Source organism: Helicoverpa armigera, chromosome 5 (genome assembly GCF_030705265.1).
Source record: "Helicoverpa armigera isolate CAAS_96S chromosome 5, ASM3070526v1, whole genome shotgun sequence".
NCBI lineage: Eukaryota > Metazoa > Arthropoda > Insecta > Lepidoptera > Noctuidae > Helicoverpa > Helicoverpa armigera.
The window spans coordinates 7,891,217-7,900,900 of record NC_087124.1 but is presented as its reverse complement, the minus strand read 5'-3'; the positions used below and the strand labels follow the sequence as shown (position 1 = coordinate 7,900,900).

Genomic DNA, 9,684 nt, shown 5'->3' with positions numbered 1-9,684 from the left:
TTGGTTTGAAACTTCAACTGCGCGCACTTTGCCGAGGGACTCGGAAAATGTTTTTGGCATTTTCTTAGAGCGGTCTATAGTAACCATCTCACACAGGACAAAGTGAGAACACTGGACGCACTCTACTGATGTTAATACACGAATGACCACAGTAATCTTAGGCTGCTCTTAAAGCAGGACTGGAAAATAAACTCGCTGAATGCTAATCCGCAAACGTTTGGTGCCACAATACGTATAACAGAACGGTTCAAAGGAATTAAATTATCTGTGTAACGTTCCGTGAATTTTCCACTTGTTTAAAGAGACCGCTGTTCATAACGAAACCAAACGTAAGCATGAAATTAATTCATTCGTTTCATATAATGACGTTTATACAGGTTTTCTGCTGTTTACTTTCTTAAAAGATGATATTGGGAAATTATTGGATTTTACTTAAGCCCATCAATATTTCGAATTATCTTGTGGTAGGGGAAAGGGGGGTAGCCCCGGCCGGTGGGTAGCCTCGGCCATAGTAAATATTAGAATTTTGCGCGGCGTGACTTTGAAGTTCGTGTGATCTCCATGTGCGTTTAAGAGTAATTCGTCAAATGCAAACAGTTGAATTCGATTGACCGCTGCGTTCGGGCGTGATAGAGTAAATTTCATTTTAGTCGTCGACGGCCGCGTGACTTCAATTGTTTCAAAAACCTTTATTCATTGGATAAACGTAAGTAATTATTTATTTGATTTTTTTTACATAATGGAATACTATTCTATTTTGCACTTTGAAGGTTATTTCAACTTATAATTAGCTGCTTTTTTAATAATAATTTTTTTTTCGAAGAAAGTCATGTCGGGTAACCCCGGCCATCAGTTTTGGGGGTATCCCCGGCCATATGTTAGTCTACATTGATGTTAATATTTTAAGTCTTAATTAAAAAAATATATTTGTTTGCAGTGTCATAATGCCGAAATTTAAAACTAGAACTACGAATCGCGGAGACTGGAGTGAAGAAAACATGAAAAAAAGGAATTTAAGCGGCGCTTGAGAAAAAATGTTCTGAGAGAGCTGCCGAAGATCAGTATGACGTTCCACGAACTTCTCTGCAGGATCGGGTCAAGATCGGATTTAGATTGGGCTCACGAGGCATGTGTAGATATAAATCCATCGGATTTGTACTATAACTATCGCCAAAAATCGATTTGGCCACTAATTACGTAGGTGGCCGGAGCTACCCGCCACTTTTAAAAGATATCAAAATTTGACCACTATTTGAAGTGGGTTTAAAACGTATTGGATATTATTTTTGTTCAAATTTTCAATATTGTAATACGAATAAATATTATGTTGATTATTTTTTCGTAGTTTTCGTTGTATTTCCCTTGATAATTTAATCACAATAACAAAAAAACAAAATTGGCCGGGGCTACCCCCCTTTCCCCTAAGTTTTATTACCAATCCGTGATCCATTTCATGATAACGATCGTACAAAAATGTATTTACATTTTCAACAATGTTGGTGTTTATGTATGAGGTAAATGGCGTAATAATATTCGGAGATTAGCAAGCAAGAGGTTGATTATATAAAAAAGGAAAAATTCGTGAGTAAGTAACAAAAGCACGTATAAGTAACAAAGTGTAACTCACATTGCGGGCAATCGTAAAACGTTTCAAACAAATATTTATTGGTGGATCTTCAAATCAAGTCATGTGTAAAGCGGATAAAGGCACAGTTAGCCGTGTTTGGACCCTACTCGCTTTATAGTAGTTGCTATCACGCTCTCTATCACTATAAAGATGTTGATTGGAAAACCGAATTGTCGACGCGCTGTGACCCGGAAACAATAAAAACTTTACGGGCGGCGTTCAGAGGCACTCGGCTCCCGGCCGCTAGGTGGCGCTGCGGCCTGTTGTCCTCTTTACGACCAGATTACGGGAAGATTAAATAAAAAACAGAATCCCCAAGCTCATCGCCATTTTTAAAAGGTTCAGTGTTTGTAGTAGCTGTGGACGCTCGTAAAAGTTAGTTCAACTTTATTTACAGCTGAGTTTTGTCCGTGTGCACCGGTAAAGTGGCCAGTGTTGTTCAGTTGTTTTAATCTCTCGATATAGTTTGTTCTACATCTGTTTAAATAATTTATGGCTTTTGTTCAATGTGCCTGCTGACCCGCCTCGCTAGGTTTTGTCGCATTGTTATAGTAAGTTCAACTCAGTTGTGCGCGCGGCCTTATGTGTGGGTAACCCTTGTACATATACAGTAACTTTGTGTGCGTGACAAGAGGTACAGTCGGGGACAATACAGTTATTTAGGGGTTGTATACGGGGGTTTAAAGAAAACAGTTATTACGTAATTTAATGTTTATTTATTTATAATGATTATGAATCGCTATTTGAAAAATCAAATGATGAATTTTCGGATTCGCTACTCTCCAAGGAGAATTATAAATTCTGACTCCAATGTCAAAATGTCTATAGTATTCTTCTTTTTTCTTTTCTACATATCGACAAGTATTACGCCACATCCCTTCATCAATTTGACTTAAACGTTCATTTATGAGTTTCATTATTTTGTTATTTTGGTCGACATTTTGCGAAGCAATATAACTTTTTAAAATTCCCCACACATTTTGTTTACATCATTATACTAGATTATACCTCTTTTTACATTCTTAGTCCACACTTTTATTTATTGTCCACGTACCCCGAGCTAGAAAATATTTACTTAAGGAGTATTCAATTCTTAGATACTGTCAATGTCAATTTGAAAAGACGTATGAAAAAATAATGAAAAACTATATTTAATAATAAAAAGCTTTGAATGTCGTTTTATTTTTTGAAACGCTTTATCTGACTCCTTAATAATTTCTCCGCGAATAACTAGTATTTTCGTAAACGACTGTACCCATAAGAAAAAGTGATAAGAACACGTCATGCTCGGACGACGTCACTGTCACACGAATGAAAGTTGTATATTTACAAGCCGACGCACACATAGGGCCGCGCGCAAATCTGAGTTGAACTATCTATACTGAACTTCACGTTGTTATACAGTCTGTATGCTGACGAATAATAATTTCATATTGTCATGATTTCCAGGGATTGGAAATTAATTGGGGGATTAAAATGGAGAATATTTTATGCATATCTGTGTATAAGCATTGTCATCATGAAAGTTAAACGAGTAGGTGTGAATGTTTTTCAGTTGCGTTATTCATCATCTTCTTCGAAAAAGCAGATTAAATATCACTTAACAATTTGAGAGAATATGATACTATTGAGCTGTTTAAAATGCAAGTAATTCTGAGATAAAAGTGAACGCTTCTTCTACGTACCAACATTTTAAACATTTCTGAAATAATAGAGAACCTTACCTCATTTTATTTTACTACTTTGACCTTTAAACAGAGCCTGGGGAAAATCAATTGTCTGGCTAGCTAAATATTAAACATTTTAATAATACCTACCTTTTTCTATTTTATTTAACAGTTGGAACGTGGCGAGAAAGGCCGAAATATAATTCCCAAGATGAATTTGTATTTACGAAAACGTTTAGGACGTCAATATCCAGTGGCAAAGGACGGGCTGCGTACTATTTCATATTTCATGTCACGAATCAACCCTTACGATACGTGACTTTATGAAGGTGGCAAGGTTTTCAGAAGTCGTGTACAGAGCATTGCAAAAAAGCTGGGTCTGCCGTGCCCTCGACTCGCTATTTCGGACGGTGTCGGCCGACACCTGTGACGGTAATCACTTTATAGAGGTAAATATCAATAGACTGGATTATTTTCTAAGGGCTAATAAATCTATTGTTGAGTATAGAAACTTGCTCAACAAAACTGCTTACTAGAACATACAAAAGGCCATTATATTTTGACACCTGGACTTTTTCAGTGGTTTTTCAAATTATATATATCTTTTCATATGAATCTTAACGCTGAAGAAATAAAGATGATAATTTCGCCTCAACTTTTAAATAGAAGGACGAAGTTACAAATACTGTTAGAATAAATAAATAATAGTACACAATACACACTGAAGTTGATTAAGCTCGTAAGTAGCTTTGCTTTACAAATACTGTGGAGCTAATTTTAAATACTCTTGGTTTGCGTTATTACGCTTGACTAATGTGGTTCATTTAGTATGAACATAGCTACTAATTGAACACTTTAGCGCTTATTGTTGAAATGTGCATGAATACTTGTTAGCTTGTGGGGTTATTTGTGATTATGTTAGTGCATTATAATGTTAGTGTAAATTGTATATGGATTAATTAGGTCTTATACCTAAGGTTTTGTTGCGTACCTTTTAGATTAGTATGTAGTGTGAATATGAATAAAAGAGTCGATGACAACAGCACATCAAAAAAAACACTACTATTTTGTTACCTAGTTCTTCTTGATGTTTAATACTTGAAAAATACGTAAGTATAGGTGACATGTAAGTATCATTTGTTTACACAAGTTTTTTGATCCATTCTTTTACATTTTTAAGACAATACTACTTTACTTGTACCAAGTTTAATGATTTCCTAACGCAGGTATTCCAACCGCGCAGTATTTCAAAGACAAAGAATAGTTTTTTGTTGGCTAACACTTGCATATAATAAGCAGTTGCGTAGTGCGGGGGCAGGAGTATTAACCTTACATTAGCGTAAGCACTCTCGCATACTGGAGACTAAAAAGTCAGCCGACAGTTGCTTAAGATTTATTTTAAAAAATGTAAAGCGTGAATCCAATCAAAGTTTTTAGTCTGATAACTGATTGTTGTAATTTGAGCACTTACATTCATCTCCATAATAATACGTCCAAGGCCGATTTTGGCCATGGAGGCTGTTCTCATTTAAGAAGATCAGCCAGCTGCGCAGGACATATTATAGTGCACAAGCATTTGCGCAGACATAGGTGCACTCACTATTCCTTCACTCTCATAGCCCGATGGGACGGTAATACGACACGACCGTAGAGAGATCAGGTGTAGGACCGACATTAACGTGCTCTCCGATGCACGGGATTCATCTCTATACTGATTTGTGAGCCTGAACTATCGGCCGACTAAAAGTTTGCAGTCTGCGAGTGTTCTTAAACTCTGAGCTGCAGGCTGCAAGGTTGTGTTAGCATTCGGCGGCGGTTCCGCGTCCACTCTGACATTGTGGTACAAGTACGTGGCCTTTTTATGTTCACAGAATAGCTTTTAAGACGTAAACTGCACTGCATTTTGATAGCCTGAGGTTCAGCGGTATTTCAATGCTTTATCGGTTTCATGTAGATCAATAAATGGTTTTACGGTTTTGGAATCTCTTATTTCCTGTACACCTTTGTGTGCCTGCTTACGTTATTTAAAACCATAAAAAAATATAATTTATTCAATCAATAAAATAATAAAGTCTCTGAAATGGTTTCAGTTAATATTAAAACCCGAGTCAACAATAACATAAAATAACCCAAAACCGATAAAACCAATCGGATTATGCAAGATAAGCATTTGGCAATATATCAGCTAGCTAATGAAAAATAAACATCGAAAAAAATGGCACACATACACACACACAAAACGAAAAGGAAATAGATTTCATACGATAGGCGTTAGGATGTGTTCCATAGTTACCACTAACAAGCCGTGTGAAACTTAAACAATGGACGTGAGATTAGAGCCACGTACCCGAATAAACCAAATATGTAAATAATATTTATGCGAGAAACAATACAACAGTGTTATTCAAGTTTTGATGAAGGCTCGGCTCGTGCCCCGGAAATAATACCATTATAATTTTGTTGCTAGGGATAAAAAAGGTGAGGGATTACGACGATATCACCCAGCGAATATAATTTAAAGTTTTTGATACGATAAAGTATCAGTTATCTCGTAATTCATAGTTATTTGTAGGGAGATTGATAGTATATGATACATTACATAAAGGTATAAATAAGGGAAGCTTCCTAGAGGTCAGATGGCTACCATTTCTCATGAAATCAGAAACTCTCTGCACCAAAATTCGTTAGTTAATGAGCGAGCGCTCAAGCCGGACAGCCCAAATCTGACCCTGGCGAAAGGCTACACTAAAATTTAAATCGTGGTTTATAATGAGCTTTTGGTAATAGAATTTTCAGTTTTAGTATGTTTACGCTCTCATTAGATTTGTATGAAGCGAAGAACTATTGATGTTTACGCTCTTCAGACATTGGTATGAAGAGAAGAACTATGATACAAACTCTTCTACTGATTGCTTGGTAATTCATCAACTACCGGCCGACTACTTAGTGGCAAATTCTCTTTCGTTACATTGTTGATACTCAAAAAGAAATTCTAAATGTTAAGATTAAGCGGTCAACCGTACCTACTTGTAGTTAGGAACACTAGAGGCAATAAAGTCCCCAAATTGTATGAACATAAATCTAATTTTCTGCTTAAAAAAGATTTTCAGGGAAAATTCTCTAAAATGAAATTGGAAAACCAACTTCAAAATAAACAAAAACAGTCACAACCACAATGTTAAACAGTCCAAAAAGTCGAAAGTTAAAACGGCAACACATTACTATGACGTCATATTGTAATGACCGCTAATTAAGGATAGCCATCCACTAGCCGCATTAATTATTTGTCGCAACAGAAGTGGTGCAACCAGTGCTGCGCTGAATAAACAATGATGCATAATGCTAGTCCGACACAATTATTGATCATTTGTAAACAGGTACCGAAGATTACGTCACAGTTGGTTAGGAGTGAATTCTCTTCAATCAATCAATTACTTATTTATTTGTCATCATCAAATACATGAATTTGGTATTTAGAAATTGTATTGAATATAGAGACTGGTGTTTGATGTAGATCCTGTATTAAAGAACACCAGGTAAACCCTCTGCTGAAACAAATATCTTTCTTGAGAGATCGATTATTGAAAAATGATATATGAATAAATTGATCTTCCTTTTCTCCACGTTGAATTTAACCTATTGACTTAAGTAAGTACTTGATGGTCATTGTTGATGCTGAGCGCTTCAGATTTTACTTTGAAAATGGTGTTATTCGGGACCAGGATACGAGACGATTAAATCAAGTGGACAAATGCCAATATTTTGAGGACTGAATACATTTTTTCGGCAGATATTGGTATTTATTTCTATCGGTATTGCTTATGCATACAATAATTTTAAAGTTGAAAATTTGTCTTTTGTTATGGTGGCTATGAACAGTAGCTAATTAAACAACGTCCACTAATACTAATTAAACAACGTGCTTTGGTGGTAATAGGGCCTGTTTCCGTAGAGCCTCTAGCATACTCATAGTTGTGAGTGTACCTAAGTGAACCGCGCACCATTCATATTGCTTGATGGTATGATGATTATAGCTCATAGTGAACTACACTTGTTTAATTCATTGCTTTTGTAAATACAAAAAAATGGAAATAATCTACATATATCTATTTTATCCTTTTCAGAATAACAATAGGTTACATCATACAGCGAATGAATACCTATTCAAATACTTGAATGTAATATTTTTTCTCATAAATAAAGTTTAGACTAGATTGGCTTGTATTAAAACTGCAATCGTGTAATGGTCAATCAAAATACGTGAATCGTGAATGGATAATAATATCAATCTATCAATGAAAGTGGAAGTTGCATGCAAATCGGATAATAGTTACTACTGTTTTCATAATAAATTCCATTTTATTTCATGTGAGTACTTACGCAACTTTTCACGACATGTGTAAAATTGAAAACTCGATGACTTAAAAAAAATCATGTGTATTATAGTTATATTTGTTTGTAGGTAGGTCAACCTTATAAAGTGTCCTGGTGAAAAAAAAATGAGAGAAATTTTTCATACAAACCGATTTTAATATTAATTTTGAATATTTTTTTTTTTATCTTAAGGAATTCATTTTAGTTTATATCAAATTGGTGAACCATTTATTGATCCATATTTTCGACTTCGGTAGAGTACTCGTAAACAATTAAATAAAGGAAAAGTATGTACTGTAGTATATACTATATATGTAAAAACTAGTGTTATGACTAAAATTGCGGATTGAAAATTGTTTTTCCGTGGGTAGAGTCACCTTGGCATATTTGAATGAAACCTACGTCTCTTTTACTATGCAAAAGAAAATACATAAAAAGTAACCTTCGACTTCAATCACAAAGAGGTAATAAAATATAAGAGACGAGGATTGAATTTATAGCAGTAGAAATGAAGTCTGTGGTTTGGGAATTGAAACTACCAACCAGACAAACCAGCCCTCAAAAGAGCGCCAAAGTTACAATTTACTCAATCATAGACAAAATCTATTATAATGAAATCTAAATTGAATTCCATTTTCACTTACTTATTTAAGTAATTATTCAGGCCGAGGTACTACTAGCTATCGGTTAGCGAATAAAATCACAGCGAGGAAAATTCACATCGAGAACCCGTAGTTAGAGCTCAGGGATTATACGTCATGGACTGCGTTAGTCGAAATTAATGATAGGGATCTTCTGTTTACCCAAAATATTAAATTGGAGATTTGAATATGTGACTAAATTGTGCTGTTAAAATGAAGATAACCGGGATAACATGGGCTTATACGTAATCAGAGTATAATTACCACAAAGTAGATACAAGTTCAGTTAATATTTGCCAGGGCCCGGGCTAACTACACATATTACTGCTGAAACAATCAAATGTTTCCGAGTGCCTGCGGCGTACGCATATTACTTACTACGCTACATTATGCCAATTGGAGAAACACACGCACGGTGCGAACTCGTGTGGAAATAGACATTTACCTTGCAATGCTTGCCCATTCATTTGACAATTAGAACGTTTTTGTTATTTCCGTTTACACATAATAAATGCTTGTGCAATGAGATATACCTTTCAAATAATTCACAAAGGCAAAGCACGGTCTTAAGTTAGAACTATCAAGACTCGAGTTCGGGTTTTCCTGTGAGGCTGTGTTGCCTCTGTCTCGCTCTGGCGGCTGGTTAGGCGGAGCTGTGAGTTTTCCATCTCCTTCTAACTTGAGAAGGCTTGCGCGGAAAGAGAATGTGGGTAACGAACGACCTTTTGCCGTTATGGGCAAGCAGTGCGGCCCGTGCGTTCACCGGGAGCGGTACATTCGGCTGCGGCCACACTACATCGCGCCGACTCTCTGACAAGCTGAAAAAAAAATTACGTAAATATTACAACACTCACGCATTGATTATGAAACGTCTGTAACTCTAAGGCCGAGTCCTGGACATCTCATCGTAACTGTGTGCATGGTGCGTCCGCGTTAAGTTTGATTGTGCGATCCTGTTTGACCCTGGTGATTTTATTTTATTATATTGTTTTGTAACCCTCTCCCGTGGTGTTCATTGTATCGTCCATTTCTGTGTTTCTGTTGTGATTTATTTCTGTATCTTTGGATTGTCACTGGAGTTGTTGGTAAGTAAAAAGTTATATTTTGTTTATTTTTTTATTAGTCCAATTATTTTTTGCTTTAAATGTTCTTATATTTTTATGTGTTACAAGAATCATTCTTGAATATTTTTTTGCATTATCTTTATAGTTCGTATTGCTTTTGGCAATAAAACCAGTATTCAATAGAGTTGCTGCATGCACATGTTACAGTAAACTTTATTTTCGCCTTTGGAAAGCTTATTATGTCACATGTGTTTATGTTACGTGTTCCCAACGATGGGTAATGGCACTCGATTATATAGATATTTTGGGGA

General features: G+C 35.7%; 1 protein-coding gene and 1 long non-coding RNA gene across 2 annotated transcripts in view; both read left to right on the top strand.

Annotated features, from left to right (window-relative positions):
• Positions 1-471: 471 nt before the first annotated feature.
• Positions 472-1,336, top strand: LOC126054379 (uncharacterized). The gene is made up of 2 exons (XR_007510872.2): positions 472-706; positions 938-1,336. It is a non-coding gene; the product is annotated as an uncharacterized LOC126054379 (long non-coding RNA).
• A 7,703-nt stretch (positions 1,337-9,039) lies between these two features.
• Positions 9,040-9,684, top strand: part of LOC110376043 (uncharacterized) — a 58,553-nt gene continuing 57,908 nt past the window's right edge. The window contains exon 1 of the mRNA XM_021334416.3: positions 9,040-9,394. The gene's annotated coding sequence lies outside the window, so the exon portion shown is untranslated. The remainder of the gene's footprint in view (positions 9,395-9,684) is intronic.